This window comes from Macaca mulatta, chromosome 2 (genome assembly GCF_049350105.2).
Source record: "Macaca mulatta isolate MMU2019108-1 chromosome 2, T2T-MMU8v2.0, whole genome shotgun sequence".
NCBI classification, from domain to species: domain Eukaryota; kingdom Metazoa; phylum Chordata; class Mammalia; order Primates; family Cercopithecidae; genus Macaca; species Macaca mulatta.
The window spans coordinates 78,630,014-78,650,765 of record NC_133407.1 but is presented as its reverse complement, the minus strand read 5'-3'; positions in this window follow the sequence as shown (position 1 = coordinate 78,650,765).

Below are 20,752 nucleotides of genomic sequence, written 5' to 3'. Positions count from 1 at the left end.
TTATAAATCTATAGCTCCAAAGTGAAAAAGTGCTATGAAAATAAAGGCTTATCAGACTAGTAAAACATAGTAAAGAATAAAATACAATTCTGAATGGATGTGGGTCCTGTCAGTTTTAGTCTAAACGGAGTTTGAGGCTGTCCCTTAGAATTTGTTGGATGCACTTAGTTTGGATTGCTGAAACTTGAATGGATGAGTGTTTGGTGTAGTTTTGTATGTAGATCTGGAATCCTAAATCAATATTGTAGGAAGGGAAGTTGTGTGTGAAATGGTGAATGCTGGGAGTTGGGACCATTATTTTTAAGGGTGTGACATTATTTCAGTAAAATTTCTTTACTCTGAGGTTCTACTTACATAGGCAGAGCAAGTATGATTTTTCCTGCACGATACAGACTTTTCTTATGCCTCAAATGTTATTTTCCCAAGACTCTTCTATCAGTTCAATATCTCATTGTTGTCATTTTCTTTAGCCTATAATTTAGAATATTATTAAATTCATATTTTCCTATTTTTTTCTGATTATAAAACTGATTGAATGAGCTTTAGAAACTATGAAAATATATAAAGAAAATATGATATTCCACCATAGAGTTAACCTATTATATGGGCTAAATTATTTCCTCTCCCAAACCAGAATTTATATGTTAAATTCCTAACCCCCAGTAGCTTAGGAGGTGATCTGATTTGGAGATAGAGTCTTCACAGAGATAATCAAGGTCAGATGAGGTCAGTGGATTGGCCCTAATCTCACAGCTGGTGTCCTTATTTTTAAAAAAGGTAATTGGAAAGAGGCATGTATGTAGGGAAAATGTCCTGTGAACATGAAGACAGCCTTCTACAAGCCAAGGAGAGATGCCAGAAACAGATCCTTCTCTCATAGTCATCAGAAAAACCAGCCTTCCCAGTACATTGATTTTGGACTTCTGGCTTCCAGAAGTGTGAGACAATAAATTTCTATTATTAAAGCCTCTCAGTTTGTGGTACTTTACTATAGCATCTAATAATACACATGATATATTTTGAAGTACTTTAAGTCTCTCTCTCTCTCTCTCTCTCTCTCTCTCTCTCTATATATATATATATATATATATACACACACACACACACACACACACACACACACACACACACACCCTGCATGTACATCTATATGTGCATACTTTTATGTACAACTATCTTTATTAACATTATCCATTAAGGCTGGGCACAGTGGCTCGCATCTGTAATCCCAGAACTTTGGGGGGCTGAGGCAGACCGATCACTTGAGTTCAAGAGTTCAAGACCAACCTGGCCAACATGATGAAACTCCATCTGTACTAAAAATGCAAAATTTAGCCGGACATGGTGGCATGTGCCTGTAGTCCCAGTTTTTTGGGAGGTTGAGGCAGGATAATCGCTTGAACCGGGAGGGGGAGGTTTCAGTGATCCAAGATTGTGCCACTGCACTCCAACCTGGAGTGAGACTCAGTCTCCAAAAAAATAAAAAAATAATAAAAAAAAATATATATATATATATATATACACACACACACACACACACACACACACACACACTCACACACACACACATTAAGCATTCTTTATTTACATAACATTCTGTATTATTCTTTTCATCTGAAATATATATGAAGAGGTGTATTCTAAGGTTAACACTAGAATAGTTTCTTCGCACAATCTCTTTAGGTTTTGCTCTGGACTGAAATTAAACTCTGTCCAGGGAAGTCTTACTGGGGCCCAGCCTCACTGTGTATCAATAGCCTCATTACCATGTCCACTCATTCCAATCTTTATATGTGGACTGGAAAAAATCATAATTCTTGGATGTCAGGCTGGCTTCATGGGTATGCAACCCATGCAATTGCTCAGGGCCCACCCTTTCTGAGGGTACTTTTTTTTTTTTTTTTTTTTTTGAGACAGAGTCTCGCTCTGTCGCCCAGGCTGGAGTGCAGTGGCCGGATCTCAGCTCACTGCAAGCTCCGCCTCCCGGATTCCCGCCATTCTCCTGCCTCAGCCTCCCGAGTACCTGGGACTATAGGTGCTGCCACCTCGCCCGGCTAGTTTTTGTATTTTTTAGTAGAGACGGAGTTTCACCGTGTTAGCCAGGATGGTCTCGATCTCCTGACCTCGTGATCCGCCCGTCTCGGCCTCCCAAAGTGCTGGGATCTGAGGGTACTTTTAAGATCACATTGGTTTAGTGCTCTGCTGTCTCCGTTTTAAAACTCCTAAGTTTTTGAACAAGAGGTCCAAGCTTTTCACTTTACATGAGGACCAACAAAGCATGTAGTTCATCCTTCTCAGTTCCCCATTTCAGTATTAGAGCACCCTTTTTGTTCCAACTATTATGATATTCTCACCTTGCTGTTCTTTGTAATTATGACTTCTCTGATCCCTCTAGGATTTTCTTCTTTGGCAAATTTTTCAGATATTCTTGTTTAAATGGCTTATTTTTGATAATTTTTTCTGACACAGTTATTGCATTTTCCCTACTGATTTGTTGTATTTTTCATACTCTGATTTCATAAAACACTATCATGAATAAAATTTTTAAAAAATTCTACCTGTCATAATAGGAGAGGAGATATAAACATATCTCCTCTTTTGTTTAATAAAATTTAGAGGAGTAGGCAATTGATCAAATTTACTCTCATTACTATGAGAATGATTGGATTTTGAAAATAGGAAAATATATTAGTCTGTTTTGCATTGCTACAAAGGAATACCTGATGCTGAGTAAAGAAAAAAGGTTTATTTAGCTCACGATTCCACAAGCTGGACAAGAAGCATGGTGCCATCATCTGCTTCTACGGGGCCTCAGGAAGATTTCACTCATGGTGAAAGGGAAGGGAAGCAAGTATGCCACGTTGTGTGACAGAGAGGAAGAAAGAGAGGAGGAAGAGGTGTTAGACTCTTTTTAGCAAATCAGATCCTACTGTAACTAATAGCCTGAGAGCTCATGCATTACTGTGAGGATGGCATGGAACAATTCATAAGGGATCCACTCCCATGACTCAAATACTTCCCACTCGGCTGGCCCCACCTCCAACATTTGGGATCAATTTTGTCATGAGAGTTGGAGGGGAATAGACTCTATGTCAAAAAATAAACTGTATTGTAAATTAGAAATGCAGGCTATGCCTGTCAGGATGCTTCTAGCTGCAAGTAGTGGAAAATCCCACCAACAGTGACTCAAAATAGGCCATTTATCATTTTATGTGATAACAAAACCAGAGGTCAGCAGAATCCATGGTTGGTTAATTCAGTAGTTCAAGGATCTCATCAGGGACCCTAGTACTGGCACTATCCGTATTTTCCACTGTCTCTTATCAGTGTGTCAGTAAGCTTCTCCTTATGATTACATACTAGGAGAAGTGTTTCCAGGCATCCCATGAAGATTGGATGACATATACTTAGAAGAGAAACTTTTCTTTCTATACAGCTCATCTTCTCAACCAGGAACTCTTTCTCAAAAACCCCACAGCAGAGCCCTCAGCTTCAATTAACCAGAATTGTGTTACGTGCTTGATGTGGTTTGGCAGTGTCCCCATCCAAGTCTCATCTTGAATCATAATAATCCCCATGTGTCCAGGGTGGGACGAGGTAGAGACTATGGAATTATGGCAGCAGTTCCCCCATGCTGTTCTTGTGATAGTGAGTGAGTACTCATGAGAGCTGATGGTCTTACATCATTTGGCATTTCCCTTGCTTCTACTTTTCCTTCCTGCTGCCGTATGAGGAGGGATGTGTTTATTTCCCCTTCTTCCATGATTGTAAGTTTCCTGAGGCCTCCAAAACCCTGCAGAACTCTGAGTCAATTAAACCTCTTTACTTTACAAGTTTCCCAGTGTTGGGAATGTCTTTATAGCAGCATGAGAATGAACTAATACAGTAAACTGGTACCAAGGTAGTGGGGGATTGCTATGGGGATATCTGAAAATGTGGAAGCAACTTTGGAACTTGGAAACAGGCAGAAGTTGGAAAAGTTTGGAGGGCTCAGAAGAAGACAGAAAAATATGGGAAAGTTGAAACTTCCTAGAGACTTGTTGAATGGCTTTGACCAAAGTGCTGATAGTGACAAGGACAATGAAGACCAGGCTGAGGTGGTGTCAGATGGAGATGAGGAACTTGTTGGAAATTGGAGTAAATGTCACTCTTGCTATGCAAAGAGACTGGTAGCATTTTGCCCCTGCCCTAGAGATCTGTGGCATTTTGAACTTGGGAAAGATGACTTGGGGTATCTGGTGGAAGAAATTTCTGAGCAGCAAGGCATTCAAGAGGAATTGGAGCATTAAAGTTTGGAAAATTTGCAGGCTGATGATATGATAGAAATGAAAATCTTATTTTCTGAGAGAAATTCAAACCGGCTGCAGAAATTTATAGAAGTAATGTGGAGCTGAATGTTAATCACCAAGAATGGGGAAAATGTCTCGAGGGCCTGTCAGAGGCCTTCATGGCAGCACCTCCCATCTCTGGCCTGGAGGCCTAGGAGGGAAACATGGTTTCCTGGGGCGGAACCAGGACTCCCCTGTTGTGTACAGCCTAGGGACTTGGTGCCCTGTGTTCTAGCTGCTCCAGCCATGGCTAAAAGGGGCCAAGGTACAGCTTAGTACATCACTTCAGAGGGTGCAAGCCTCAAGCATTGGCAGCTTCCACGTGGTATTGGTTCTGTGGGTATGCAGAAGTCAAGAATTGAGGTTTGGGAACCTTTGCCTACATTTCAGAGGATGTATGAAAATGCCTTGGTGTCTAGTCAGAAGTCTACTGCAGGGGTGGAGCCCTCATGGAGAACCTATGCTAGGGCAGTATGAAAGGGAAATGTGGGGTTGGAGCCCTCACATAGAGTTCCCACCGTGGCACTGCCTAGTGGAGTTTTAAGAAGAGGGCTACCAGCCTCCAGGCCCCAGAATTGTAGTAGATCCACTAACAGCTTGCACCACGCACCTGAAAAACCTGCAGACATTCAATGCCAGCCATGAAAGCAGCTGGGTCTGGAGGCTGTACTCTGCAAACTGCAGGGGCAGAGCTGCCTAAGGCTCTGGGAGCCTACCGTTTACATGAGTGTGCCCTGGAAGTGAGACATGGAGTCAAAGGAGATCATTCTGGAACTTTAAGGTTTAATTACTGCCCTATTGGATTTTGGACTTGCATGGGGACTGTAGCCCCTTTGTTTTGGCCAATTTCTCCTATTTGGAATGGGTGTATCCACCCAATGCTTGTATCCCCATTGTATGAAGGAAGTAACTACATTGCTTTTGATTTTACAGGCTCATAGGCAGAAGGAACTTGCCTTGTCTCAGGTGAGAATTTGAACTTGGACTTTTGGGTTAATTCTGGAATGAGCTAACACTTTGTGAGACACTCAGAAAGGCATGATTGTGTTTTGAAATGTGATAATATGAAGTTTGGGAGGAGCCAGGGGGAAATGATATGGTTTGCCTGTTTCCCCAACCAAATCTCATCTTGAATTGTAATAATCCTCACATGTCAAGGGCAGAATCAGGTAGAGATAACTAAATCATGGTGGTGGCTCCCCCACACCGTTATCAGGATAGTGGGTGAGTTCTCATGAGATCCGATCATTTTATAAGCATCTGGCATTTCCCCTGCTTGAACTTCTCCTTCCTGCTGCCGTATGAAGAAGGATGTGTTTGTTTCCTCTTCCACCAGAATTGTAATTTTCCTGAAACCTTGACAGCCATGGTGAACACTGAGTCAATTAAACCTCCTTCCTTTATAAATTACCCAGTCTCGGGTATCTCTTTATAGCAGTGTGAGACTGAATTAATATGATGCCCATGACTCAAAGACTCATAATCAAGGCAAATGTCACCATGACTGACATGAACCAATCACATTCCTGTCCAGGGTCTTGGGAAACCTTGAACTCTCATGAGGTCATAGCTACTTGATCACAGAAAAGAATTTGGGTCCGTTAGAGAGAATAATTGGGAATGGCTATTGATTAGGCAACCAACAATGCCACACTGAGACTTAAATATATATAAAATCTATAACCTATAACGTTAGCTAGATAGCTAACAATCATTAAACCAGTGATTTTTTTTCTTATTAAAATGATTAAACTTTTTTAGAATTGTCATGGTAGATTGGAGCATGCAGTGTTGTAATCATGTAGTGAATAAACAGCTGGCAGTGTGTGGGATGTCCATACTTATTTCTGGATGTAATTCCTGTCCTCAGGCACTACTAAAGCACTGGGTAATGATTGCTGAATGCCCATTCATCCAAAGGAACAAATAATATGTGATTGTGCCTGGGGACACAACCAGCTAAAATTGGTTGGAGTCATGCAATATGCATTGAGCTTGGTCAAGAGAGCAAGTTGGTCATAAGCTCAGGCAGGGTGTAATTGGCTCAGGACAAAAGAATGAATGAGACTAAGTCACAGTGAGGGATCAGGATAATATCCCTAACTCAGCTGATGCTTTTTTCATGCTTAGCCAGTGTGCATTATCTTATAGGTACTTCCTTTGCTGCTCTAATGTAAAAGTCCCATTGGTGGTATAACAAGATGATTCTATAACAAAAATAAAAATAACAAAGAAAAAAATGAGAATGGTGAGAGCAGAGCAAAACTTCGGGTGCCAAGAATTTCATTTTCTCAGCATGCAATTTAATGCAAGCCCTGGGACGCATTATGACCTCCTGGTGGCAGACAGCTGGGATGTCCAAGCCGGCTGACAAAATATGAAAGCTACAAGATGCCTTAATTAAAGTCGGAAGCAGAATTTTACAGTCAGGAATTTATAAAAATTGGGATGGCAAGAAGCCTCCCTGTTTCTCTCTTTCTATAAGGCTCTCTCTTTTTTTTTCAAGTCCACAGTGTAAAAACAGGAAGTATTAGTAAAAGAAAAATGTCTAATTGCAATGCCTTTATGACATACTTAAAATGAATAAATTTCTGCAGGAGATGATGAATACTTTATAAGGGAGTATTCCTAGTCAGTCGTCTGTGAAATAGGTTTAAATATCAGGCTTTTTAGCAAAGTGTCTAGAAAACGCTCCTTTATCCTTTGTGAGTATAATAGCTACAATGCAGAGGGGCTTCCTTTCAGGTGGTGGTGGAGGCCAGCAGAGGGGCAGCAGTTTTACCTTCTGAGTTGGTTCTAATTGCTGTACTGTATTTTTGGATCAACTAGTCAGTTGGGTAAGCATCATTAAACTTTTTTAAAATGGAGGATGTAGAGCATATGGGAAAACTTGTTTGAAATTTTGCATCTTTGCCAAGATAGTAGAGGGGAAGAAGCAGAGCCAAGAGGAGGTGACACTCACCGCTGAGGCTATTAATTTTTGGGATCCTCACTGGGACATTATACTAAATGACCAACATGACACCAGCTTTGTACACTTATGGTTCTTTGAATGATAATATGCCTATGATATTGTCATTGTTAAATGTTATTATGTGTATCCAAAATTCGTATCAATTCTGGTTTTAGGGTAAACTGTTGCTAGTGGCAGATAATTTGTTGCCAGTATTATACACCATATCTAAGAATTTATTTTTAACCTTTTTTTACTATCACATTCTTTTCCTTATTTGTCATTTCTCCAAGAGTGCAATGATCATACCTTAACCCTGTAACCACTGATTTTTTTTGTATGCTCCACCTTATTTCAGAAACAATTTAAGAAAGTTAACATAATAATTTGATGTGTTCCCAACAGTATGACTTCTCTTTTGTGACTTAACTTGTGATTTTAAAAATTTATAAAATATGTCATGTCACTGAGTAGAAGTTTTCCAGGCTCTTTTTTATTTTCTTTTTTAGGTTGCATGGCTCCTAATTTCTGAGTTTGGACTGTTTTATAGAAGTGAGAGATCAAATCTTAATGTTTCTAGAGGGTCAGTCAAAATTAAAAAGAGTCACAGACCATAGTTGCTTGCATGCTTTTAAGAAAGAGTCACTCTGAAATTTGGAAAGAGGTTTGAAATCTTCCAGAATTAGAGTATGCATTTTTCCACATGGCAGGAAAGCCAAGAGGATCTGTGACAGTAGTAATTCTTTGTACAATTCTTATTGATGCTCTCATCATGCCATTTTTCAATTGTTTGTTTATACAGGTGTCTTTTTATTAGTCTGTGAGCTGAGGAAGAGTCTATATCATATTATTTTTATGTCTTAGATGCACAAATCACAGAAACACAATGACTGTCATAAAGTGTTTGTTTAATAAGAAAGTATTGAATGAATGAAGAATAGAGAACAATTTGTCCTTTATGGCCCCTGGAGAAAAGGCTAAATAGGAACCACCTCCTTCAGTGCAAATCCATAGGCTGATGCTGTAGGCTAAGATGACAGGAGAGCTGTCTTTGCTTAGAGTACTTCCCCCTGCTATTTAGTTAGGATGGCAGAGGGCCTCCTTGTTATACTCAATAAACTGGAACACCTGGGTAGTTGTCCTCTTGATTTTCTGTCCAAAGAAGACACACAATTGGGAATGAAACTGAGACCAGGTTCTGCTTCATCCTTTTGCTGCCTAGGACCTCTCAGTGTGTTTTTACAACTGACACAGACAGCAGCTCTTTTGTTGAACTCTTTACTTTGAATGCACTGATAGCATTTACATTGCTACTCAAAGTTATAGTCACACTCTGTTCTCATAACGAAAATCCCTCAGGTAAAGGGGCTAATAAAATATACATGGGTTTTTCCCTTTGCCAAAGGACAGCCAAATACCACTTCCTTCACATTTGCTTAAGGACAAGAGTATTTCTGTTTCAAAAAGGAATGCATTTTGTTCTAAAATAAAATATGGCACCTATGAAATTGTATAAGATGTAATTTAAGGGAAACCAGCTCTGCATTATAACAGGATTTTCTTATCAAGCTCTCCCCAGATGCTGCAGCTGTCATGTAGGCCATGCCAATGTCTGGTGTCATGCCAGTTTGATGCAAGTTGGTTCCACTTGTCACCCTTTCAATTTCCCAGCTGGCCTCAATTTTAAAGGGCATATTAGCATTATCATAGCAATCTTAAAGATGTGTCTTGGCTTGACTTTAAGCCCGTTTTGTTTCTAAGTCACAAAGTATAATGAAATACCACTGAGATAGAAAGGATTTTATTGTCTATATATGACATCAAATGCTCTAATCTCTGACCAAAGAAATTGAAGGTTTTTAAAAAGCTTGTTCTATGAGATACACTGCAGTGTAGCATCAAAGAGAATGAGAGGTGCTTTAGAACACACTGGCTTAAATAACAGGTAGAGGGGTGCTTTACTTTGCACATTTTGAAAACCCCTATGCCTTTGTGTGCACAGAAATAGTTTTAATGGAAGTCGTTAAAAGAGTACAGAACTGTTTGACAAAATAGAAAAAAACCTAAAAACAGAAATTCACTCTATATTAAATTATTAAACAGTAAAATTACTTGCTCTGTCAATTATTAATGGCAAATCTCAAGCTTGCTTAAAATACAGATGTTTACCTCAGCATCTTTAGATGCCTTTTGTTTGAGTGTTGTCTTGCTGCTTTAATATTACATTACCAAATTTTGTGATAAGGATGTATGTTTGAGATGACGGAAAGTCTCTGGGAAGCTATTAGTTGCTAACAACCTCATTTGACACTTAGTCATCACTAAGGAATCTGTGTATAATTTAAAGACCGTGAACATTTTTTTTTTATTATTATACTTTAAGTTCTAGGGTACATGTACATAACGTGCAGGTTTGTTACATATGTATACTTGTGCCTTGTTGGTGTGCTGCACCCATCAACTCGTCAGCACCCATCAACTTGTCATTTACATTAGGTATAACTCCCAATGCAATCCCTCCCCCCTCCCCGCTCCCCATAATAGACTCTGGTGTGTGATGTTCCCCTTCCCGAGTCCAAGGGATCTCATTGTTCAATTCCCACCTATGAGTGAGAACATGCGATGTTTGCTTTTCTGTTCTTGTGATAGTTTGCAGAGAATGATGGTTTCCAGCTACATCTATGTCCCTACAAAGGACACAAACTCATCCTTTTTGATGGCTGCATAGCATTCCATGGTGTATATGTGCCACATTTTCTTAATCCAGTCTGTCACTGATGGACATTTGGTTTGACTCCAAGTCTTTGCTATTGTGAATAGTGCCACGATGAACATACGTGTGCATGTGTCTTTATAGTAGCATGATTTATAATCCTTTGGGTATATACCCAGTAATGGGATGGCTGGGTCATATGGTACATCTAGTTCTAGATTCTTGAGGAATTGCCACACTGTTTTCCACAATGGTTGAACTAGTTTACAGTCCCACCAACAGTGTAAAAGTGTTCCTATTTCTCCACATCCTCTCCAGCACCTGTTGTTTCCTGAGTTTTTAATGATTGCCATTGTAACTGGTGTGAGATGGTATCTCATTGTGGTTTTGATTTGCATTTCTCTGATGGCGAGTGATGATGAGCATTTTTTCATGTGTCTGTTGGCTGTATGCATGTCTTCTTTTGAGAAGTGTCTCTTCATAACCTTTGCCCACTTTTTGATGGGGTTGTTTGCTTTTTACTTGTAAATTTGTTTGAGTTCTTTGTAGGTTCTGGATAATAGCCCTTTGTCAGATGAGTAGATTGCAAAATTTTTCTCCCATTCTGTAGGTTGTCTGTTCACTCTGATGGTAGTTTCTTTTGCTGTGCAGAAGCTCTTTAGTTTAATTAGATCCCATTTGTCAATTTTGGCTTGTGTTGTCATTGCTTTTGGTGTTTTAGACATAAAGTCCTTGCCCATGCCTATGTCCTGAATGGTATTACCTAGGTTTTCTTCTAGGGTTTTTATGGTTTTAGGTCTAACATTTAAGTCTCTAATCCATCTTGAATTAATTTTCGCATAAGGAGTAAGGAAAGGATCCAGTTTCAGCTTTCTACTTATGGCTAGCCAATTTTGCCAGCACCATTTATTAAATAGGAAATCCTTTCCCCATTTCTTGTTTTTCTCAGGTTTGTCAAAGATCAGATGGCTGTAGATGTGTGGTATTATTTCCGTGAACATTTTTAAGTCTTTGGCATGTAACATTTTTGTCTTCTCTGTATTATCTCAGAAACTCAGAGTTTTACTCTTTTTTTATTCACAAAATCAGAATAATGATATTTTATTGGTTTGCCATGAAGGAGTACAGTAAGTGAAGCCTTAGCAGTGTACTGGGAATGTGGTAAGTATTCCAGTAATTGAATTCACTGTTTCAAACACAAATACACAGGTACACACACACACATGTGCACACCCACACACCCGCACTGCCTTTCTGGAAATTTACCACACAAAAACTTACAGCAACTGGGTGATTGGGTCTGGTTAATTTTGAGAGTTAATCTAAATGTATTTGAAAATCATTAGGAGTCTAAATTGCGTTAGATAGAAACAGCAAATCTTTGCCCTGGTGGAGAAAATAGAAAGGCTGTGTGTCTTTCCTTTTAACAAAGTCAAAGTGAAGTTTTAGAGATGGAATATCTTCAGATCTGCAAGTTCTCGGCCCAGCATTGGAGCAAATAGGTTCTCAATTTATTAGGCTTGTAATCGTTTACTTCCTTAATTTGCTTCTGAGATAGTGAATACCACCACCTCTCAAAGGGATGTAGCAAGACAGGTATACTGGATCAGATTGTGAAAGGAACTGTTTACATATTAAGGAGTTAGTTATAGGACCCATTAAATTACTTTTTCACAATTAAGTCTTGTGTTTAGATTTGTATTTTAGAATGATAATTCCTTCAGCTGCACTATGATACATTGAAATAAGGGAAAATTAGTACAGAAAAAAAGGAATACAAAAAGCAATTTGGGGCTATTTTGTTGGTATATGTTTACCGCATTTTCTATATAGAAATGTAGTAAAGGGTCGTTATGAAAGGTTTTGTTCCTAAACCTGGGTTTGAATAGTGGTTCTACTATTACTAAGCTATGGGGACTTTAGGCAAGTTACCTAATTCATCTGTGATCATGATTCAGTTTCTTCATGTATAAAACATTAATAGCTATATCATAGGATTGTGGTGGTGACTAAGTCAATTCATAGATATAAATATATTGGAACCATGCCTGGTGTATTGCAAGTCTTCTACTATAGATTATATAAGGGCATACCCTAGAAACTTCAAATGATTTACAGTGCACAAATTTTCTTGATGGGGAGATGGGTAGTTTATGTTTTAGATTGGTGAGACACGTATCTAAATTATTTGAGCTCCTTAACACACTACACCTATTCTCTTTCTGTTTGTAGTTTGAGATCTGTGTTTACATCCTATAACATTACAGATTAGTAAATCTTTATATTGTGAACCATGTCAACCCCAGTGACCTAAGTTTATTAGAAACAAAAGGGAACTCAATCTTCATGTCTCCATTTCATGGTTCTGGTACCATGGAATTATGAAGAGGGTTAACTGGCATATGGTATGTAAAAGTGCCTAAGAAATAAGACGTGCTTAATTCACCTTTGTGGAGTTTGAATTTGACCTTCATTGTAAGGGGAAAAAGAGAAAATGCTTAAGTCAAAAGTTAATAGTAAATTTTGGACAAATGTGCTTTTCAAATCTAATAATTAAAAACAGCAGGAATGCTTCCAAACCACTCCTCTATGTGGGAAAGTTATATTTGAGCTATTCCAGGGCTGATGGGTCCTTTCCTCCCATTGGATGTGATTTCTCCAACATAAGCAGCCCCAATGCAGGATATCTATGTTCGTTTTGACTCAATTTCAAACCAGCAGTGAGAACTTGGGCTGGTATTTTCACCTTGCTCGTTTAGATATAGACACTAATGTTTCCCTTATCACATTTCTAAAATTAATGTGAAGGGAAAAATGCACTTTGTAAAGCTCTCCCAGTATGTGGGATTTTATCTCTTGTGCCAGCAACTCAGCACCAGAAGTCCCAGTCATGGTAAATGGTCTTCCTGTGTCACAGGAAGATAACTGCTTTGTTCAGGGAAAAATCAGATACTTGGTACCACACCTCAGCTGAACTTCTTATGTGACTTTAGGTAATTAATTAGGCACTCTCAACTTCACCTAGACATCTGGAAAATGAGAACAATAATATATATCCTTATCTGAAGAATATAGAGAATTGCCCTCATTCAATTGTCTAAAAGTAATGACTGAGGATTGATTTCCCTCTCCACTGTGCCTAACTCTGATGATTCCTTTTATAGAAGTTCTCCACATTCACAGATATTAGTGGCCCAAACAGCTAACTGTTTGGTGTATTGTTGGTGGGCTTGGTGGTATATTCATAGGAGTAGAATGTGCACCATGAACTCATGAGAGCTGATACCCACAGATATAAGTTGAAAGTGTCAGAGGCGTGTGGTTATTTGAATAAATATTGCCTCTGTTTCACAGACACAGGCTGCTTTTGAAGGTGTCTTACCTTGGGTAGTTTGAAGCTTCTTTAATATGAAAGCCTCCACAAATCAATTTTTTAAGTATTTCAACTTGATTGTTTAACACAGTGGTCCCCAACATTTTTGGCACCAGGGTCCGGTTTCCTGGAAAACATTTTTTTTTTTTTCTGTCCTGGGATGAGGGTGGGGCAGGGGGATGGCTTAGGGATGAAACTTGAAACTGTTTTACCTCAGATCATCAGATATTAGTTAGATTCTCATAAGGGAAGTACAACCCACATCCCTCACAAGCGCAGTTCACAACAGGGTTCCTGCACTACTATATCTGACAGGAAGCTGAACTCAGGATCATGTTGCTCAGATAATGCTCCAGCCAGCCGCTCACCTCCTGCTGTGAAGCCAGGTTTCTAACAGGCCACTAACTGGGACTGGTCCCCAGCCCTGGGGGTTGGGGACCCCTGGAGCTAAACAGGAAATAATTTTCATTGCTCATATACTGAAAACTGTGGTTGCCAAGAAACCTAATTTCTATTGACACTCTTTTTGTTGTTGTTGTTGTTATTGTTGTTTTTTAGATGGGGCCTGGCCCTTAGCTTATCATTACCAAATATCAGACTATCATTATTAAATTAATACTCTATTGTAAGAAAGATATTGTGTGTGTAATGGACATGCCTCATTCTGCTTTCTGATCTGCATGCAAATGATTAAAGTAGCACATACACTAGTAGTTATAAACAAATGGCTTCTTAAGGATGGGATGCTTCCTTATACCTTATACAAAAATGAACTCAAGACGTATTAAAGACTTAAACATAAAACCTAAAACTATAAAAACCCTAGAAGAAAACCTAGGCAATACCATTCAGGACATAGGTATAGGCAAAGACTTCATGTCTAAAACACCAAAAACAATTGCAACAAAAGCCAGAGTTGAAAAATGAGATCTAATTAACAAATGAGATCTAATTAAACTAAAGAGTTTCTGCTCAGCAAAAGAAACTATCATCAGAGTGAACAGGCAATCTACAAAATGGGAGAAAATTTTTGCAATCAATCCAACATAGAGCTAATATCCAGAATCTACAAGAAACTTAGACAAATTTACAAGAAAGAAACAACCCCATCAAAAAGTGGGCAAGGAATATGAACAGACACCTCTCAAAAGAAGGCATTTATGCAGGCAAAAAACATATGAAAAAAAGCTCATCATCACTGGTCATTAGAGAAATGCAAATCAAGACCACAATGAGATACCATCTCACACCAGTGATCATTAAAAAGTCAGGAAACAACAGATGCTGGAGAGGTAGTGGAGAAATGGCAATGCTTTTACGCTGTTGGTGAGAGCGCAAGTTAGTTCAACCATTGTGGAAGACAGTGTGGCGATTCCTCAAGGATCTAGAACCAGAAATACCATTTGACCCAGCAATACCATTACTGGGTATATACCCAAAGGTGTATAAATCATTCTACTATAAAGACACATGCACACTTAGGTTTATTGAATCACTGTTCACAATAGCAAAGACTTGGAACCAATCCAAATGCCCATCAATGATAGACTGGATAAAGAATATGTGGCACATATACACCATGGAATACTATGCAGCCACAAAAAATGATGAAGTCATGTTCTTTCTAGGGACTTGCATGAAGCTGGAAACCATCTTCCTCAGCAAACTAACACAGGAACAGAAAACCAAACACAACATGTTCTCACTCATAAGTGGGAGTTAAACAATGAGAACACATGGACACGGAGGGGAACATCACACATTGGGGCCTGTTGGCGGGTGCGCAGCAAGGGGAGGGAGAACATTAGGACAAATATCGAATGCATACCAGGCTTAAAACTTAGATGATAACAGGTGCTGCAAACCTCCATGTATACCTGTGTAAGAAACCTGCCCATTCTGTACATGTATCCCAGAACCTAAAGTAATATAAAAATTGGAAAAATAAAAAAATGGATGGGATGCAGAAACAAAGAAAGAGAACACTGAAACATTGAAAGTTCATTCAGCAACTAAAGGAGCCATCTTAGCTCACTGCAGCCTCAGACTCCCGGGCTGAAACAATCTTCCATTCTCAGCCTCCCTAGTGGCTAGGACTACAGGCGCATGACACCATACCTGGCTAATTAAACAAACATTTTTGGTAGAGACGGAGTCTCACTTTGTTGCCCAGGCTGGTCTCAAACAATTCTTGTAGTTATTACTTCTTTATTTACAGTATTCATTTAAGAAATTATTGTACTATTTCTTAATATTTTAGTTTTTTTCGATATTTTCATCTCGTTTCTACTATTTAGAAATTAGAATTTAGAATTTAGCTCTCTTTTATCATCCAGCACATCCAAATATGTCTCCTCCTTCTGTCTTTGAAATATAGTTGTAACTGGTTTTTGGTTAATTCCATGTTGATAAGTTTTCACCATCAAAAATATGTAATTTTTAAAATTGCCGAATCAAATGGTGTTCCCCGAGTTTGTTTCCTTTCTTCAAAGCCTTTGTGGATTTTTTTTCCTGCAATTAATTCGCCCTTTTATTTCATTTGCTTGGCACAAGTCTTTTAATAGTTTTCTGAAAAGTCAAATCTGTCTGATAATTTATCATTTAATCTTTTATTTTTTCTGCCAACACCTCAGAAACTCTTTATTTATGTGGCCTAACACTCTCTAGCCTGTAACCAAACTGTCATTCTGAGTCTTCCTTTCACGTTTTCAGTGATTCTCTTTATCTCTCTTTTGTGTTGGGTTTCTGATTCTTACATTCCCATGTCTTCCTCATTATTGATTTTTTTTTTCCTAGCTCCTCTAGTTGCTGAATGAACTTTCAGTGTTTCAATGTTCTCTTTCTTTGTTTCTGCATCCCATCCTTAAGAAGCCATTTGTTTGTAGCAGCTAGTGCATGTGCCACTTTGATTATTTACATGCAAACCAGGAAGCCGTATGAGACATGTCCATTACACATACAATAGCTTTCTTGCAATAGAGTATTGATTTGATAATGATAGTTACTGAAGTATTCATTTGAGTCTTTAGATTGTACTCAAACTGCTCATGGAGCAGGTCCCATGTTGAAGCTCTGTAACTTAAGTTTGCTATGATTTTCCATTTTGACTTGATAGCTGCTATGTTCCAGGTTATTTGTAACTCTTTCTGGTTATTTAAAAGGAGCTTTTGAATTTTTGTGTGATCTTATGTTGCCAGTATAGCTATGAAGAAAATATTCAATAAATAAAATCTAACAAGCAGAAGATGTAAACATATATTTTTGTGAAAACCTCTGATGCTATAGAACTTAAAATTTAGAATGATAGCTATTTTAATAGTCAGAAAAGGAAATATTTTGATGATAAGCAATAACAAACCTATCCATAATTTAAAATACAAATTTTGACAAAAAGTTACAATAATGAATATTAAAGGATTTCTGTTGCTTCTAGGTCATACATTTGGAGCATTTAGGAAATATCGCAAGTTAAGAGGAATGAGTGCATAGCAGCCATCAGTTTAGAATTATCTCTTAATCATGTTAAATAATTTTAATATTTGCTTCAAGGATATTACATACTGCAGGCATAGAGGGTAATAAAAGCAGTCCCGCATGAACCTTCTGAATATTTATCGTGTATTAGATTTTTTTCTTAGACTCTTTTATAAGGGTCTGACATAGAGAAAGGAATAGATTTAGAACATTTTACTTTTCATTTAAAAGACATTTTTCCTTCCATTAGGCAAAGGAGCAAAGAAATACTGCTGATATGATCAGATAAAATAGTAATAAACAATAGACAAGTAGTCACTTCATGCAGTCCCGTGGTCTGAGACCTTTATCAATGCAGTTTACTAGGTATGTGTTGAGGATCTACTGTATATAAGGACATGTCCTGGATGCCCTGATGATGGACACCAAAGAATCACTATGATGATAAGCAAAAGGTCTTTATTCTCAAGATGCTTAAAGCCTAATAGGGCAGACTCAATATACACAAATAACTACGATGTAAAATAGAAGATGAAGTTCTAGAGTAGAGAAATTAGCCATGTAGTAGTGGTGCATAGAGAAGAGACTGGTTTGCTAACCAGACAGCTTCAGAAAATCTCTGAAAAGGAAGTGGACTCTGTGTTTTGAATGACAGTAGGGTAATTCATAAGGGAACATGTTTAAGGATGTATCACATCTTATATTTACATTGCTTCATACTCAAAACTCTCACAAGTGTCTTTTATTTCGTAGTTATTACTGCCTGTTTTACAAATAAGAAACATGAAATGTTAAAAAGTCCAAATGAATTTCTTAAAGTCCTAATTGTTACAAGTGGTTAGGGATGGCACAGTTGAAAAATGTTGTCAAAATCCAATCTGATGATGATTTTAGGTATAATCCACTCTTACAATATTATAGTTGGCAGAGACCTAGAAATGTCAGTCTTACCAAATGTGATTTTGTAAACAGGAACAGAGTGTTTCTTTGATTCTAAATTACCCCTGCAATGATTCTAAAAAATTATTTGCCACAGTGAACACAGATGGTCTATAAGAGTGCTTCCAGTCTCCCCAGATTATCAGAGTAACCTAAAAGGATATTTTAAGAACACACATTCAACCCCCATCACCACTAATCATTTCCACATATTTTATCTGAAAAACTAGGATTAGTGCTAACAGATCAGTATTTTTAATTGCTACTCAGGTAACTGGAATAATCTGCTAAAAATGGAATATACTATTCAAAATGAGAAATGTAATTATTTTACCCCAAATCACTATCATTTTCTAATATAAAATTTTATAACACATCACTTCTTATATATAACTAATGTAACTTTTTGGTATAACAAGGGACATTGATGTGAAACTAAAGATGACAATACCCTATAATTAAAAATGAAAAATATCTGATTTTCTAGACATTTCAGATCAGAATGAACACATATTTCTCCCAAAGATATCCAGTGAAAATCCCTGTGAGGCCCAGAGAATTTCTTCATTGAGCTGTCCCTAGGTACAGTGTAGCTGCTATTCCAGTTCTCATGAAAAACTCTTTATTTGTATACATATGACTTCTGTCACTTATTGCAGAAAGACAATTATAATGAATTATATAAGATTAATATTTTTTAAAGGCCAATTCTTATTCTGAGTGGTTTGAATGTCTTACTGAAGATAGGCGGACCAGACTATAGTGAAATATAGACATTTGTTCAAATCCTGGCTTTGTCTCTTATCTTTGTGATTTTGACAAATTATTTTAAATCCTAAGTCCTTGATTTTGGCATTCATAATAACTAAAATAGGAAATTTATCAGGAGGATTAACCAATGAATATAGGAGAATTACTCTGACATTCTCTGGCCCATGGTAGGCATGGGGAAGTGCTGGAGAACTACCATTCCCTATGGCAGATGATGTGTAAGCGGTCTTCTCACAGTGATAATCCAGTGAGCCAGGTCTGCTGAAGGCATCTTAGATATAAGAAGGCCCAAAATACAATTTAGGGCAGTAATTTTGCCTTAATCCCTGTCACCGAGATGGGTCAAAGTGATGGCACATCACCCAAGCTTACAAGATATTTTCAAATTGGTATTGGAATTGGTCAGAATTGCCAGTTACCATTTCCATAGGGATGGGCCAGTGTCAGCAGAGAAGCAACATGAAGAGATGAGAAGACAAAGAGGGCTGATTCTGTATGTTCTTGGTTTTAGTGTTTTACAAAGTAAGCTCTAATCCTACCCACCTTGGATTGGTTATTTTAACAAATATATACTTATTCGCAACCAAGAAAGTCTTATTTAGTACAGGAGGTGACCAACATTTTTGAAAAAATGTAAAAATTCTGATAAACATATATATCCCTCAAAACATGGGTATGCCATTTTCCCCTATTATTAACGGTAGTTAATATATACTTTTTCTTTTTGCATCTTGTATTAGTTCATTCTCACACTGCTAATAAAGGCATACCGAAGACTGGGTAATTTATAAAAGAAAGAGGTTTAATTATCTCACAGTTTCACAGGGAAAGGGAGGCCTCACAATCATGGTGAAGGCAAAGGAAGAGCAAAGCTACATCTTACATGGTGGCAGGCAAAGAGAGAGCTTGTGTAGGGGAACTCCCCTTCAGAAAACCATCATATCTCATGAGACTTAGTCACGCTCACAAAAACAGCATGGGAAAGACATGCCCCCATGATTCAATTACCTCCTATCAGGTCCCTCCCATGACACATGGGAATTATGGAAGTTACAATTAAAGATGAGATTTGGGTGGGGACACAGCCAAACCATGTCACATCCATTATTGAATCCAAATAAGTAACATACATTTATTGTAAAACAAATTCAAACAAGAATTCTATGAATTAATAAGTTATGTCCTTTTCCTCATACCTTCTCTCATTCACTAGGATGTGTCTTTACCCAATCATGTATGTAATCTTTAAGAAATGTTTAGCGTATCTCCATATATATATATTTGATTTATGTAATTATTTAATAACTATTTCTTTTAGAATACATAATTCATGTACAAATACAAAATTTAAAGTGTATATAGCAGAAGGCTCCCTTTCATTACTGGCTGTGGCTACTCTGGAATGATCTGCAATTCAGAAGAAGTTTGTTTTAAATCATCAGGAAAGCATTTTTTTATATATACTTTTAAATTCTGGGATATGTGTGCAGAATGTGTAGGATTGCTGCATAGGTATATATGTGACATGGTGGTTTGCTGCACCCATAAACCCGTCATCTGCATTAGGTATTTCTCTTAATGCTATCCCTCCCTTGCCCCCCCACCCCCCAACAGGCCCCAGTGTGTGATGTTCCCCTCCCTATGTCCATGTGATCTCATTGCTCAACTCCCACTTATGAGTGAGTACATGCTGTGTTTGGTTTCCTATTGCTATGTTAGTTTGCTGAGAATGATGGTTTCCAGCTTCATCCATGTTCCTGTAAAGGACATGGACTCATCCTTTTTTAAGGCTGCATAGTATTCCATGGTGTATATGTGCCACATTTTCTTTATCCAGTCTATCATTGATGGGTATTTGGGTTGGCTCTAAATCTTTGCTATTGTGAACAGTGATGCAATAAACCTAAGTGTACATGTGTCTTTATAGTGGAATGATTTATAATCTTTTGGGTATATAACTCAAGATGGATTAAAGACTTAAACATAAGACCTAAAACCATAAAAACCCTAGCAGAAAATGTAGGCAATACCATTCAGGACGTAGACTTGGGCAAAGACTTCATGACTAAAACACCAACAGCAATGACAAAAAAAAGTCAAAATTGACAAATCGGATCTAATTAAACTAAAGAGCTTCTGCACAGCAAAAGAAACTATTATCAGAATGAACAGGCAGCCTACAGAATGGGAGAAAATTTCTG